This window comes from Lithobates pipiens, unplaced genomic scaffold (assembly GCF_037356315.1).
Source record: "Lithobates pipiens isolate NorthernLeopardFrog02 unplaced genomic scaffold, aLitPip1_a1.2 Scaffold_8, whole genome shotgun sequence".
Classification (NCBI taxonomy): Eukaryota; Metazoa; Chordata; class Amphibia; order Anura; family Ranidae; genus Lithobates; species Lithobates pipiens.
Window position 1 is genome coordinate 607,429,169 of NW_027507903.1, and position 14,613 is coordinate 607,443,781.

The 14,613-nt window shown below is 52.8% G+C and overlaps 13 non-coding genes across 13 annotated transcripts; all 13 read left to right on the top strand.

Annotated features, from left to right (window-relative positions):
* Positions 1–137: 137 nt before the first annotated feature.
* On the top strand, positions 138–211 carry TRNAN-AUU (transfer RNA asparagine (anticodon AUU)). Its single transcript has one exon. It is a non-coding gene; the product is annotated as a tRNA-Asn (tRNA).
* A 771-nt stretch (positions 212–982) lies between these two features.
* TRNAS-GCU (transfer RNA serine (anticodon GCU)) lies at positions 983–1,064 on the top strand. Its single transcript has one exon. It is a non-coding gene; the product is annotated as a tRNA-Ser (tRNA).
* Positions 1,065–1,828: 764 nt separating this feature from the next.
* TRNAS-GCU (transfer RNA serine (anticodon GCU)) lies at positions 1,829–1,910 on the top strand. The gene has a single exon. It is a non-coding gene; the product is annotated as a tRNA-Ser (tRNA).
* Positions 1,911–3,095: 1,185 nt separating this feature from the next.
* On the top strand, positions 3,096–3,177 carry TRNAS-GCU (transfer RNA serine (anticodon GCU)). Its single transcript has one exon. It is a non-coding gene; the product is annotated as a tRNA-Ser (tRNA).
* Positions 3,178–4,368: 1,191 nt separating this feature from the next.
* Positions 4,369–4,450, top strand: TRNAS-GCU (transfer RNA serine (anticodon GCU)). Its single transcript has one exon. It is a non-coding gene; the product is annotated as a tRNA-Ser (tRNA).
* A 1,191-nt stretch (positions 4,451–5,641) lies between these two features.
* Positions 5,642–5,723, top strand: TRNAS-GCU (transfer RNA serine (anticodon GCU)). The gene has a single exon. It is a non-coding gene; the product is annotated as a tRNA-Ser (tRNA).
* A 349-nt stretch (positions 5,724–6,072) lies between these two features.
* TRNAN-AUU (transfer RNA asparagine (anticodon AUU)) lies at positions 6,073–6,146 on the top strand. The gene has a single exon. It is a non-coding gene; the product is annotated as a tRNA-Asn (tRNA).
* Positions 6,147–6,917: 771 nt separating this feature from the next.
* Positions 6,918–6,999, top strand: TRNAS-GCU (transfer RNA serine (anticodon GCU)). The gene has a single exon. It is a non-coding gene; the product is annotated as a tRNA-Ser (tRNA).
* Positions 7,000–7,999: 1,000 nt separating this feature from the next.
* On the top strand, positions 8,000–8,081 carry TRNAS-GCU (transfer RNA serine (anticodon GCU)). The gene has a single exon. It is a non-coding gene; the product is annotated as a tRNA-Ser (tRNA).
* A 1,186-nt stretch (positions 8,082–9,267) lies between these two features.
* On the top strand, positions 9,268–9,349 carry TRNAS-GCU (transfer RNA serine (anticodon GCU)). The gene has a single exon. It is a non-coding gene; the product is annotated as a tRNA-Ser (tRNA).
* A 1,192-nt stretch (positions 9,350–10,541) lies between these two features.
* TRNAS-GCU (transfer RNA serine (anticodon GCU)) lies at positions 10,542–10,623 on the top strand. Its single transcript has one exon. It is a non-coding gene; the product is annotated as a tRNA-Ser (tRNA).
* A 1,620-nt stretch (positions 10,624–12,243) lies between these two features.
* Positions 12,244–12,325, top strand: TRNAS-GCU (transfer RNA serine (anticodon GCU)). Its single transcript has one exon. It is a non-coding gene; the product is annotated as a tRNA-Ser (tRNA).
* Positions 12,326–13,512: 1,187 nt separating this feature from the next.
* On the top strand, positions 13,513–13,594 carry TRNAS-GCU (transfer RNA serine (anticodon GCU)). Its single transcript has one exon. It is a non-coding gene; the product is annotated as a tRNA-Ser (tRNA).
* Positions 13,595–14,613: the final 1,019 nt, after the last annotated feature.

Genomic DNA, 14,613 nt, shown 5'->3' on the forward strand with positions numbered 1-14,613 from the left:
TTTAACTTCTGTGCGAGCCGCCCCCCCCAATACCCCCCCCCCCCCCAGCTCCAGCCCCCGCATTCCTGTTACGCCCTGCACTGCCCCCTGCACCCACTCTGCACTTGACTGGGTTGCAAAGGATGTGCACCACGTGAGGCGCTATGGCTTAGTTGGTGAAAGCGCCTGTCTATTAAACCGGAGATTCTGAGTTCAAATCTCAGCAGTGCCTGCCGTGGAGTCTTTCCATTTATAACGTTTTCAGTTTTGCGCAAGCTTAATGGCAGCCTTGAGTCTCCCAAGCGTGGTAGGTTTCCAACCCAGTGCTAGCTTGAGGGAAGACCTTGCCTCCAAAGATTTGAAAAATTCTCACAAAGAGCTATCCCCCAAGTGGGGCGCTGTGGCTTAGTTGGTGAAAGCGCCTGTCTAGTAAACAGGAGATCCTGAGTTCAAATCTCAGCAGTGCCTGCCGTGGAGTCCATCCATTTCTAACATTTTCAGTATTGCGCAAGCTGAATGTCACCCCTCAGTCTCCCAAGCGTGGTAGCCCACCGACCCAGCGCTGGACCCAGGCAAGACCCTGCCTCCAACGACTTGAAAAATTCCCACTGTACATATCAGCCTATCAGGCTAAAGATCAGTCCTGGGTGCCCTTTTGAATGCAGGGGACTTATTCTTTGGAGGGAGCCCGCCTTCCCATCAACATTCTGGAGCACAGGACAATTCAGGCCTCCCTTCAATGTTGCATACCTCTTCTTCTGTGAGAACCTCAGATGGGAATCCAGTTGGACAATGCCATGGCTATGGCCTACGTCAATCACCAAGGGGGTCACCGAAGGTGGTGCCTCTCAGAAGGAAGCATATTGCCCCAGGAGGACGTGGTGCTCAGACATACTCAGACTCCTGGCAGACTCTCCGTGCGCCCTCCCAGATTGCCGGAATCTGGCTAAGCCCTTCTCAAAAGCCACAGACAAGAAACGGCCCAAGGTTCTAGGTTACACATGACGAGGTGGCCGAGTGGTTAAGGCGATGGACTGCTAATCCATTGTGCTCTGCACGCATGGGTTCGAATCCCATCCTCGTCGGTAGTTTAGTTCGTAATCAATGTAAACGTGCTTAACGTAAAGCATTTCATGGCACAAAGGTCTTGTACACATAGAAAAAAAGGCACTGTCAACCTGGACCTAGACATTCTACCTCCCTTCCATGCCCCTTCCTCGGCCCAATCCAATCCACGTGAGGCGCTGTGGCTTAGTTGGTGAAAGCGCCTGTCTAGTAAACAGGAGATCCTGAGTTCAAATCTCAGCAGTGCCTGCCGTGGAGTCCATCCATTTCTAACATTTTCAGTATTGCGCAAGCTGAATGTCACCCCTCAGTCTCCCAAGCGTGGTAGCCCCCCGACCCAGCGCTGGACCCAGGCAAGACCCTGCCTCCAACGACTTGAAAAATTCCCACTGTACATATCAGCCTATCAGGCTAAAGATCAGTCCTGGGTGCCCTTTTGAATGCAGGGGACTTATTCTTTGGAGGGAGCCCGCCTTCCCATCAACATTCTGGAGCACAGGACAATTCAGGCCTCCCTTCAATGTTGCATACCTCTTCTTCTGTGAGAACCTCAGATGGGAATCCAGTTGGACAATGCCATGGCTATGGCCTACGTCAATCACCAAGGGGGTCACCGAAGGTGGTGCCTCTCAGAAGGAAGCATATTGCCCCAGGAGGACGTGGTGCTCAGACATACTCAGACTCCTGGCAGACTCTCCGTGCGCCCTCCCAGATTGCCGGAATCTGGCTAAGCCCTTCTCAAAAGCCACAGACAAGAAACGGCCCAAGGTTCTAGGTTACACATGACGAGGTGGCCGAGTGGTTAAGGCGATGGACTGCTAATCCATTGTGCTCTGCACGCATGGGTTCGAATCCCATCCTCGTCGGTAGTTTAGTTCGTAATCAATGTAAACGTGCTTAACGTAAAGCATTTCATGGCACAAAGGTCTTGTACACATAGAAAAAAAGGCACTGTCAACCTGGACCTAGACATTCTACCTCCCTTCCATGCCCCCTCCTCGGCCCAATCCACAGCTCTCCCCTCTGCACTCAGTCAGACCCACCCTGTCCCACTTTTGTACTCCCCTCTGTCCACAGCTTTAACTTCTGTGCGAGCCGCCCCCCCCAATACCCCCCCCCCCAGCCCCCGCATTCCTGTTACGCCCTGCACTGCCCCCTGCACCCACTCTGCACTTGACTGGGTTGCAAAGGATGTGCACCACGTGAGGCGCTGTGGCTTAGTTGGTGAAAGCGCCTGTCTAGTAAACAGGAGATCCTGAGTTCAAATCTCAGCAGTGCCTGCCGTGGAGTCTTTCCATTTATAACGTTTTCAGTTTTGCGCAAGCTTAATGGCAGCCTTGAGTCTCCCAAGCGTGGTAGGTTTCCAACCCAGTGCTAGCTTGAGGGAAGACCTTGCCTCCAAAGATTTGAAAAATTCTCACAAAGAGCTATCCCCCAAGTGGGGCGCTGTGGCTTAGTTGGTGAAAGCGCCTGTCTAGTAAACAGGAGATCCTGAGTTCAAATCTCAGCAGTGCCTGCCGTGGAGTCCATCCATTTCTAACATTTTCAGTATTGCGCAAGCTGAATGTCACCCCTCAGTCTCCCAAGCGTGGTAGCCCACCGACCCAGCGCTGGACCCAGGCAAGACCCTGCCTCCAACGACTTGAAAAATTCCCACTGTACATATCAGCCTATCAGGCTAAAGATCAGTCCTGGGTGCCCTTTTGAATGCAGGGGACTTATTCTTTGGAGGGAGCCCGCCTTCCCATCAACATTCTGGAGCACAGGACAATTCAGGCCTCCCTTCAATGTTGCATACCTCTTCTTCTGTGAGAACCTCAGATGGGAATCCAGTTGGACAATGCCATGGCTATGGCCTACGTCAATCACCAAGGGGGTCACCGAAGGTGGTGCCTCTCAGAAGGAAGCATATTGCCCCAGGAGGACGTGGTGCTCAGACATACTCAGACTCCTGGCAGACTCTCCGTGCGCCCTCCCAGATTGCCGGAATCTGGCTAAGCCCTTCTCAAAAGCCACAGACAAGAAACGGCCCAAGGTTCTAGCTTACACATGACGAGGTGGCCGAGTGGTTAAGGCGATGGACTGCTAATCCATTGTGCTCTGCACGCATGGGTTCGAATCCCATCCTCGTCGGTAGTTTAGTTCGTAATCAATGTAAACGTGCTTAACGTAAAGCATTTCATGGCACAAAGGTCTTGTACACATAGAAAAAAAGGCACTGTCAACCTGGACCTAGACATTCTACCTCCCTTCCATGCCCCCTCCTCGGCCCGATCCACAGCTCTCCCCTCTGCACTCAGTCAGACCCACCCTGTCCCACTTTTGTACTCCCCTCTGTCCACAGCTTTAACTTCTGTGCGAGCCGCCCCCCCCAATACCCCCCCCCCCAGCTCCAGCCCCCGCATTCCTGTTACGCCCTGCACTGCCCCCTGCACCCACTCTGCACTTGACTGGGTTGCAAAGGATGTGCACCACGTGAGGCGCTGTGGCTTAGTTGGTGAAAGCGCCTGTCTAGTAAACAGGAGATCCTGAGTTCAAATCTCAGCAGTGCCTGCCGTGGAGTCTTTCCATTTATAACGTTTTCAGTTTTGCGCAAGCTTAATGGCAGCCTTGAGTCTCCCAAGCGTGGTAGGTTTCCAACCCAGTGCTAGCTTGAGGGAAGACCTTGCCTCCAAAGATTTGAAAAATTCTCACAAAGAGCTATCCCCCAAGTGGGGCGCTGTGGCTTAGTTGGTGAAAGCGCCTGTCTAGTAAACAGGAGATCCTGAGTTCAAATCTCAGCAGTGCCTGCCGTGGAGTCCATCCATTTCTAACATTTTCAGTATTGCGCAAGCTGAATGTCACCCCTCAGTCTCCCAAGCGTGGTAGCCCACCGACCCAGCGCTGGACCCAGGCAAGACCCTGCCTCCAACGACTTGAAAAATTCCCACTGTACATATCAGCCTATCAGGCTAAAGATCAGTCCTGGGTGCCCTTTTGAATGCAGGGGACTTATTCTTTGGAGGGAGCCCGCCTTCCCATCAACATTCTGGAGCACAGGACAATTCAGGCCTCCCTTCAATGTTGCATACCTCTTCTTCTGTGAGAACCTCAGATGGGAATCCAGTTGGACAATGCCATGGCTATGGCCTACGTCAATCACCAAGGGGGTCACCGAAGGTGGTGCCTCTCAGAAGGAAGCATATTGCCCCAGGAGGACGTGGTGCTCAGACATACTCAGACTCCTGGCAGACTCTCCGTGCGCCCTCCCAGATTGCCGGAATCTGGCTAAGCCCTTCTCAAAAGCCACAGACAAGAAACGGCCCAAGGTTCTAGGTTACACATGACGAGGTGGCCGAGTGGTTAAGGCGATGGACTGCTAATCCATTGTGCTCTGCACGCATGGGTTCGAATCCCATCCTCGTCGGTAGTTTAGTTCGTAATCAATGTAAACGTGCTTAACGTAAAGCATTTCATGGCACAAAGGTCTTGTACACATAGAAAAAAAGGCACTGTCAACCTGGACCTAGTCATTCTACCTCCCTTCCATGCCCCCTCCTCGGCCCAATCCACAGCTCTCCCCTCTGCACTCAGTCAGACCCACCCTGTCCCACTTTTGTACTCCCCTCTGTCCACAGCTTTAACTTCTGTGCGAGCCGCCCCCCCCCAATACCCCCCCCCCAGCTCCAGCCCCCGCATTCCTGTTACGCCCTGCACTGCCCCCTGCACCCACTCTGCACTTGACTGGGTTGCAAAGGATGTGCACCACGTGAGGCGCTGTGGCTTAGTTGGTGAAAGCGCCTGTCTAGTAAACAGGAGATCCTGAGTTCAAATCTCAGCAGTGCCTGCCGTGGAGTCTTTCCATTTATAACGTTTTCAGTTTTGCGCAAGCTTAATGGCAGCCTTGAGTCTCCCAAGCGTGGTAGGTTTCCAACCCAGTGCTAGCTTGAGGGAAGACCTTGCCTCCAAAGATTTGAAAAATTCTCACAAAGAGCTATCCCCCAAGTGGGGCGCTGTGGCTTAGTTGGTGAAAGCGCCTGTCTAGTAAACAGGAGATCCTGAGTTCAAATCTCAGCAGTGCCTGCCGTGGAGTCCATCCATTTCTAACATTTTCAGTATTGCGCAAGCTGAATGTCACCCCTCAGTCTCCCAAGCGTGGTAGCCCACCGACCCAGCGCTGGACCCAGGCAAGACCCTGCCTCCAACGACTTGAAAAATTCCCACTGTACATATCAGCCTATCAGGCTAAAGATCAGTCCTTGGTGCCCTTTTGAATGCAGGGGACTTATTCTTTGGAGGGAGCCCGCCTTCCCATCAACATTCTGGAGCACAGGACAATTCAGGCCTCCCTTCAATGTTGCATACCTCTTCTTCTGTGAGAACCTCAGATGGGAATCCAGTTGGACAATGCCATGGCTATGGCCTACGTCAATCACCAAGGGGGTCACCGAAGGTGGTGCCTCTCAGAAGGAAGCATATTGCCCCAGGAGGACGTGGTGCTCAGACATACTCAGACTCCTGGCAGACTCTCCGTGCGCCCTCCCAGATTGCCGGAATCTGGCTAAGCCCTTCTCAAAAGCCACAGACAAGAAACGGCCCAAGGTTCTAGGTTACACATGACGAGGTGGCCGAGTGGTTAAGGCGATGGACTGCTAATCCATTGTGCTCTGCACGCATGGGTTCGAATCCCATCCTCGTCGGTAGTTTAGTTCGTAATCAATGTAAACGTGCTTAACGTAAAGCATTTCATGGCACAAAGGTCTTGTACACATAGAAAAAAAGGCACTGTCAACCTGGACCTAGACATTCTACCTCCCTTCCATGCCCCCTCCTCGGCCCAATCCACAGCTCTCCCCTCTGCACTCAGTCAGACCCACCCTGTCCCACTTTTGTACTCCCCTCTGTCCACAGCTTTAACTTCTGTGCGAGCCGCCCCCCCCAATACCCCCCCCCCCCCCAGCTCCAGCCCCCGCATTCCTGTTACGCCCTGCACTGCCCCCTGCACCCACTCTGCACTTGACTGGGTTGCAAAGGATGTGCACCACGTGAGGCGCTATGGCTTAGTTGGTGAAAGCGCCTGTCTATTAAACCGGAGATTCTGAGTTCAAATCTCAGCAGTGCCTGCCGTGGAGTCTTTCCATTTATAACGTTTTCAGTTTTGCGCAAGCTTAATGGCAGCCTTGAGTCTCCCAAGCGTGGTAGGTTTCCAACCCAGTGCTAGCTTGAGGGAAGACCTTGCCTCCAAAGATTTGAAAAATTCTCACAAAGAGCTATCCCCCAAGTGGGGCGCTGTGGCTTAGTTGGTGAAAGCGCCTGTCTAGTAAACAGGAGATCCTGAGTTCAAATCTCAGCAGTGCCTGCCGTGGAGTCCATCCATTTCTAACATTTTCAGTATTGCGCAAGCTGAATGTCACCCCTCAGTCTCCCAAGCGTGGTAGCCCACCGACCCAGCGCTGGACCCAGGCAAGACCCTGCCTCCAACGACTTGAAAAATTCCCACTGTACATATCAGCCTATCAGGCTAAAGATCAGTCCTGGGTGCCCTTTTGAATGCAGGGGACTTATTCTTTGGAGGGAGCCCGCCTTCCCATCAACATTCTGGAGCACAGGACAATTCAGGCCTCCCTTCAATGTTGCATACCTCTTCTTCTGTGAGAACCTCAGATGGGAATCCAGTTGGACAATGCCATGGCTATGGCCTACGTCAATCACCAAGGGGGTCACCGAAGGTGGTGCCTCTCAGAAGGAAGCATATTGCCCCAGGAGGACGTGGTGCTCAGACATACTCAGACTCCTGGCAGACTCTCCGTGCGCCCTCCCAGATTGCCGGAATCTGGCTAAGCCCTTCTCAAAAGCCACAGACAAGAAACGGCCCAAGGTTCTAGGTTACACATGACGAGGTGGCCGAGTGGTTAAGGCGATGGACTGCTAATCCATTGTGCTCTGCACGCATGGGTTCGAATCCCATCCTCGTCGGTAGTTTAGTTCGTAATCAATGTAAACGTGCTTAACGTAAAGCATTTCATGGCACAAAGGTCTTGTACACATAGAAAAAAAGGCACTGTCAACCTGGACCTAGACATTCTACCTCCCTTCCATGCCCCTTCCTCGGCCCAATCCAATCCACGTGAGGCGCTGTGGCTTAGTTGGTGAAAGCGCCTGTCTAGTAAACAGGAGATCCTGAGTTCAAATCTCAGCAGTGCCTGCCGTGGAGTCTTTCCATTTATAACGTTTTCAGTTTTGCGCAAGCTTAATGGCAGCCTTGAGTCTCCCAAGCGTGGTAGGTTTCCAACCCAGTGCTAGCTTGAGGGAAGACCTTGCCTCCAAAGATTTGAAAAATTCTCACAAAGAGCTATCCCCCAAGTGGGGCGCTGTGGCTTAGTTGGTGAAAGCGCCTGTCTAGTAAACAGGAGATCCTGAGTTCAAATCTCAGCAGTGCCTGCCGTGGAGTCCATCCATTTCTAACATTTTCAGTATTGCGCAAGCTGAATGTCACCCCTCAGTCTCCCAAGCGTGGTAGCCCCCCGACCCAGCGCTGGACCCAGGCAAGACCCTGCCTCCAACGACTTGAAAAATTCCCACTGTACATATCAGCCTATCAGGCTAAAGATCAGTCCTGGGTGCCCTTTTGAATGCAGGGGACTTATTCTTTGGAGGGAGCCCGCCTTCCCATCAACATTCTGGAGCACAGGACAATTCAGGCCTCCCTTCAATGTTGCATACCTCTTCTTCTGTGAGAACCTCAGATGGGAATCCAGTTGGACAATGCCATGGCTATGGCCTACGTCAATCACCAAGGGGGTCACCGAAGGTGGTGCCTCTCAGAAGGAAGCATATTGCCCCAGGAGGACGTGGTGCTCAGACATACTCAGACTCCTGGCAGACTCTCCGTGCGCCCTCCCAGATTGCCGGAATCTGGCTAAGCCCTTCTCAAAAGCCACAGACAAGAAACGGCCCAAGGTTCTAGGTTACACATGACGAGGTGGCCGAGTGGTTAAGGCGATGGACTGCTAATCCATTGTGCTCTGCACGCATGGGTTCGAATCCCATCCTCGTCGGTAGTTTAGTTCGTAATCAATGTAAACGTGCTTAACGTAAAGCATTTCATGGCACAAAGGTCTTGTACACATAGAAAAAAAGGCACTGTCAACCTGGACCTAGACATTCTACCTCCCTTCCATGCCCCCTCCTCGGCCCAATCCACAGCTCTCCCCTCTGCACTCAGTCAGACCCACCCTGTCCCACTTTTGTACTCCCCTCTGTCCACAGCTTTAACTTCTGTGCGAGCCGCCCCCCCCAATACCCCCCCCCCCCAGCCCCCGCATTCCTGTTACGCCCTGCACTGCCCCCTGCACCCACTCTGCACTTGACTGGGTTGCAAAGGATGTGCACCACGTGAGGCGCTGTGGCTTAGTTGGTGAAAGCGCCTGTCTAGTAAACAGGAGATCCTGAGTTCAAATCTCAGCAGTGCCTGCCGTGGAGTCTTTCCATTTATAACGTTTTCAGTTTTGCGCAAGCTTAATGGCAGCCTTGAGTCTCCCAAGCGTGGTAGGTTTCCAACCCAGTGCTAGCTTGAGGGAAGACCTTGCCTCCAAAGATTTGAAAAATTCTCACAAAGAGCTATCCCCCAAGTGGGGCGCTGTGGCTTAGTTGGTGAAAGCGCCTGTCTAGTAAACAGGAGATCCTGAGTTCAAATCTCAGCAGTGCCTGCCGTGGAGTCCATCCATTTCTAACATTTTCAGTATTGCGCAAGCTGAATGTCACCCCTCAGTCTCCCAAGCGTGGTAGCCCACCGACCCAGCGCTGGACCCAGGCAAGACCCTGCCTCCAACGACTTGAAAAATTCCCACTGTACATATCAGCCTATCAGGCTAAAGATCAGTCCTGGGTGCCCTTTTGAATGCAGGGGACTTATTCTTTGGAGGGAGCCCGCCTTCCCATCAACATTCTGGAGCACAGGACAATTCAGGCCTCCCTTCAATGTTGCATACCTCTTCTTCTGTGAGAACCTCAGATGGGAATCCAGTTGGACAATGCCATGGCTATGGCCTACGTCAATCACCAAGGGGGTCACCGAAGGTGGTGCCTCTCAGAAGGAAGCATATTGCCCCAGGAGGACGTGGTGCTCAGACATACTCAGACTCCTGGCAGACTCTCCGTGCGCCCTCCCAGATTGCCGGAATCTGGCTAAGCCCTTCTCAAAAGCCACAGACAAGAAACGGCCCAAGGTTCTAGGTTACACATGACGAGGTGGCCGAGTGGTTAAGGCGATGGACTGCTAATCCATTGTGCTCTGCACGCATGGGTTCGAATCCCATCCTCGTCGGTAGTTTAGTTCGTAATCAATGTAAACGTGCTTAACGTAAAGCATTTCATGGCACAAAGGTCTTGTACACATAGAAAAAAAGGCACTGTCAACCTGGACCTAGTCATTCTACCTCCCTTCCATGCCCCCTCCTCGGCCCAATCCACAGCTCTCCCCTCTGCACTCAGTCAGACCCACCCTGTCCCACTTTTGTACTCCCCTCTGTCCACAGCTTTAACTTCTGTGCGAGCCGCCCCCCCCCAATACCCCCCCCCCCAGCTCCAGCCCCCGCATTCCTGTTACGCCCTGCACTGCCCCCTGCACCCACTCTGCACTTGACTGGGTTGCAAAGGATGTGCACCACGTGAGGCGCTGTGGCTTAGTTGGTGAAAGCGCCTGTCTAGTAAACAGGAGATCCTGAGTTCAAATCTCAGCAGTGCCTGCCGTGGAGTCTTTCCATTTATAACGTTTTCAGTTTTGCGCAAGCTTAATGGCAGCCTTGAGTCTCCCAAGCGTGGTAGGTTTCCAACCCAGTGCTAGCTTGAGGGAAGACCTTGCCTCCAAAGATTTGAAAAATTCTCACAAAGAGCTATCCCCCAAGTGGGGCGCTGTGGCTTAGTTGGTGAAAGCGCCTGTCTAGTAAACAGGAGATCCTGAGTTCAAATCTCAGCAGTGCCTGCCGTGGAGTCCATCCATTTCTAACATTTTCAGTATTGCGCAAGCTGAATGTCACCCCTCAGTCTCCCAAGCGTGGTAGCCCACCGACCCAGCGCTGGACCCAGGCAAGACCCTGCCTCCAACGACTTGAAAAATTCCCACTGTACATATCAGCCTATCAGGCTAAAGATCAGTCCTGGGTGCCCTTTTGAATGCAGGGGACTTATTCTTTGGAGGGAGCCCGCCTTCCCATCAACATTCTGGAGCACAGGACAATTCAGGCCTCCCTTCAATGTTGCATACCTCTTCTTCTGTGAGAACCTCAGATGGGAATCCAGTTGGACAATGCCATGGCTATGGCCTACGTCAATCACCAAGGGGGTCACCGAAGGTGGTGCCTCTCAGAAGGAAGCATATTGCCCCAGGAGGACGTGGTGCTCAGACATACTCAGACTCCTGGCAGACTCTCCGTGCGCCCTCCCAGATTGCCGGAATCTGGCTAAGCCCTTCTCAAAAGCCACAGACAAGAAACGGCCCAAGGTTCTAGGTTACACATGACGAGGTGGCCGAGTGGTTAAGGCGATGGACTGCTAATCCATTGTGCTCTGCACGCATGGGTTCGAATCCCATCCTCGTCGGTAGTTTAGTTCGTAATCAATGTGCTTAACGTAAAGCATTTCATGGCACAAAGGTCTTGTACACATAGAAAAAAAGGCACTGTCAACCTGGACCTAGACATTCTACTTCCCTTCCATGCCCCCTCCTCGGCCCAATCCACAGCTCTCCCCTCTGCACTCAGTCAGACCCACCCTGTCCCACTTTTGTACTCCCCTCTGTCCACAGCTTTAACTTCTGTGCGAGCCGCCCCCCCCCCAATACCCCCCCCCCCAGCTCCAGCCCCCGCCCCCGCATTCCTGTTACGCCCTGCACTGCCCCCTGCACCCACTCTGCACTTGACTGGGTTGCAAAGGATGTGCACCACGTGAGGCGCTGTGGCTTAGTTGGTGAAAGCGCCTGTCTAGTAAACAGGAGATCCTGAGTTCAAATCTCAGCAGTGCCTGCCGTGGAGTCTTTCCATTTATAACGTTTTCAGTTTTGCGCAAGCTTAATGGCAGCCTTGAGTCTCCCAAGCGTGGTAGGTTTCCAACCCAGTGCTAGCTTGAGGGAAGACCTTGCCTCCAAAGATTTGAAAAATTCTCACAAAGAGCTATCCCCCAAGTGGGGCGCTGTGGCTTAGTTGGTGAAAGCACCTGTCTAGTAAACAGAAGATCCTGAGTTCAAATCTCAGCAGTGCCTGCCGTGGAGTCCATCCATTTCTAACATTTTCAGTATTGCGCAAGCTGAATGTCACCCCTCAGTCTCCCAAGCGTGGTAGCCCACCGACCCAGCGCTGGACCCAGGCAAGACCCTGCCTCCAACGACTTGAAAAATTCCCACTGTACATATCAGCCTATCAGGCTAAAGATCAGTCCTGGGTGCCCTTTTGAATGCAGGGGACTTATTCTTTGGAGGGAGCCCACCTTCCCATCAACATTCTGGAGCACAGGACAATTCAGGCCTCCCTTCAATGTTGCATACCTCTTCTTCTGTGAGAACCTCAGATGGGAATCCAGTTGGACAATGCCATGGCTATGGCCTACGTCAATCACCAAGGGGGTCACCGAAGGTGGTGCCTCTCAGAAGGAAGCATATTGCCCCAGGAGGACGTGGTGCTCAGACATACTCCGTGGAGTCCATCCATTTCTAACATTTTCAGTATTGCGCAAGCTGAATGTCACCCCTCAGTCTCCCAAGCGTGGTAGCCCACCGACCCAGCGCTGGACCCAGGCAAGACCCTGCCTCCAACGACTTGAAAAATTCCCACTGTACATATCAGCCTATCAGGCTAAAGATCAGTCCTGGGTGCCCTTTTGAATGCAGGGGACTTATTCTTTGGAGGGAGCCCGCCTTCCCATCAACATTCTGGAGCACAGGACAATTCAGGCCTCCCTTCAATGTTGCATACCTCTTCTTCTGTGAGAACCTCAGATGGGAATCCAGTTGGACAATGCCATGGCTATGGCCTACGTCAATCACCAAGGGGGTCACCGAAGGTGGTGCCTCTCAGAAGGAAGCATATTGCCCCAGGAGGGCGTGGTGCTCAGACATACTCAGACTCCTGGCAGACTCTCCGTGCGCCCTCCCAGATTGCCGGAATCTGGCTAAGCCCTTCTCAAAAGCCACAGACAAGAAACGGCCCAAGGTTCTAGGTTACACATGACGAGGTGGCCGAGTGGTTAAGGCGATGGACTGCTAATCCATTGTGCTCTGCACGCATGGGTTCGAATCCCATCCTCGTCGGTAGTTTAGTTCGTAATCAATGTGCTTAACGTAAAGCATTTCATGGCACAAAGGTCTTGTACACATAGAAAAAAAGGCACTGTCAACCTGGACCTAGACATTCTACTTCCCTTCCATGCCCCCTCCTCGGCCCAATCCACAGCTCTCCCCTCTGCACTCAGTCAGACCCACCCTGTCCCACTTTTGTACTCCCCTCTGTCCACAGCTTTAACTTCTGTGCGAGCCGCCCCCCCCCAATACCCCCCCCCCCCAGCTCCAGCCCCCGCATTCCTGTTACGCCCTGCACTGCCCCCTGCACCCACTCTGCACTTGACTGGGTTGCAAAGGATGTGCACCACGTGAGGCGCTGTGGCTTAGTTGGTGAAAGCGCCTGTCTAGTAAACAGGAGATCCTGAGTTCAAATCTCAGCAGTGCCTGCCGTGGAGTCTTTCCATTTATAACGTTTTCAGTTTTGCGCAAGCTTAATGGCAGCCTTGAGTCTCCCAAGCGTGGTAGGTTTCCAACCCAGTGCTAGCTTGAGGGAAGACCTTGCCTCCAAAGATTTGAAAAATTCTCACAAAGAGCTATCCCCCAAGTGGGGCGCTGTGGCTTAGTTGGTGAAAGCACCTGTCTAGTAAACAGGAGATCCTGAGTTCAAATCTCAGCAGTGCCTGCCGTGGAGTCCATCCATTTCTAACATTTTCAGTATTGCGCAAGCTGAATGTCACCCCTCAGTCTCCCAAGCGTGGTAGCCCACCGACCCAGCGCTGGACCCAGGCAAGACCCTGCCTCCAACGACTTGAAAAATTCCCACTGTACATATCAGCCTATCAGGCTAAAGATCAGTCCTGGGTGCCCTTTTGAATGCAGGGGACTTATTCTTTGGAGGGAGCCCACCTTCCCATCAACATTCTGGAGCACAGGACAATTCAGGCCTCCCTTCAATGTTGCATACCTCTTCTTCTGTGAGAACCTCAGATGGGAATCCAGTTGGACAATGCCATGGCTATGGCCTACGTCAATCACCAAGGGGGTCACCGAAGGTGGTGCCTCTCAGAAGGAAGCATATTGCCCCAGGAGGACGTGGTGCTCAGACATACTCAGACTCCTGGCAGACTCTCCGTGCGCCCTCCCAGATTGCCGGAATCTGGCTAAGCCCTTCTCAAAAGCCACAGACAAGAAACGGCCCAAGGTTCTAGGTTACACATGACGAGGTGGCCGAGTGGTTAAGGCGATGGACTGCTAATCCATTGTGCTCTGCACGCATGGGTTCGAATCCCATCCTCGTCGTTAGTTTAGTTCGTAATCAATGTAAACGTGCTTAACGTAAAGCATTTCATGGCACAAAGGTCTTGTACACATAGAAAAAAAGGCACTGTCAACCTGGACCTAGACATTCTACCTCCCTTCCATGCCCCCTCCTCGGCCCAATCCACAGCTCTCCCCTCTGCACTCAGTCAGACCCACCCTGTCCCACTTTTGTACTCCCCTCTGTCCACAGCTTTAACTTCTGTGCGAGCCGCCCCCCCCAATACCTTCCAGCCCCCGCATTCCTGTTACGCCCTGCACTGCCCCCTGCACCCACTCTGCACTTGACTGGGTTGCAAAGGGTGTGCACCACGTGAGGCGCTGTGGCTTAGTTGGTGAAAGCGCCTGTCTAGTAAACAGGAGATCCTGAGTTCAAATCTCAGCAGTGCCTGCCGTGGAGTCTTTCCATTTATAACGTTTTCAGTTTTGCGCAAGCTTAATGGCAGCCTTGAGTCTCCCAAGCGTGGTAGGTTTCCAACCCAGTGCTAGCTTGAGGGAAGACCTTGCCTCCAAAGATTTGAAAAATTCTCACAAAGAGCTATCCCCCAAGTGGGGCGCTGTGGCTTAGTTGGTGAAAGCGCCTGTCTAGTAAGCAGGAGATCCTGAGTTCAAATCTCAGCAGTGCCTGCCGTGGAGTCCATCCATTTCTAACATTTTCAGTATTGCGCAAGCTGAATGTCACCCCTCAGTCTCCCAAGCGTGGTAGCCCACCGACCCAGCGCTGGACCCAGGCAAGACCCTGCCTCCAACGACTTGAAAAATTCCCACTGTACATATCAGCCTATCAGGCTAAAGATCAGTCCTGGGTGCCCTTTTGAATGCAGGGGACTTATTCTTTGGAGGGAGCCCGCCTTCCCATCAACATTCTGGAGCACAGGACAATTCAGGCCTCCCTTCAATGTTGCATACCTCTTCTTCTGTGAGAACCTCAGATGGGAATCCAGTTGGACAATGCCATGGCTATGGCCTACGTCAATCACCAAGGGGGTCACCGAAGGTGG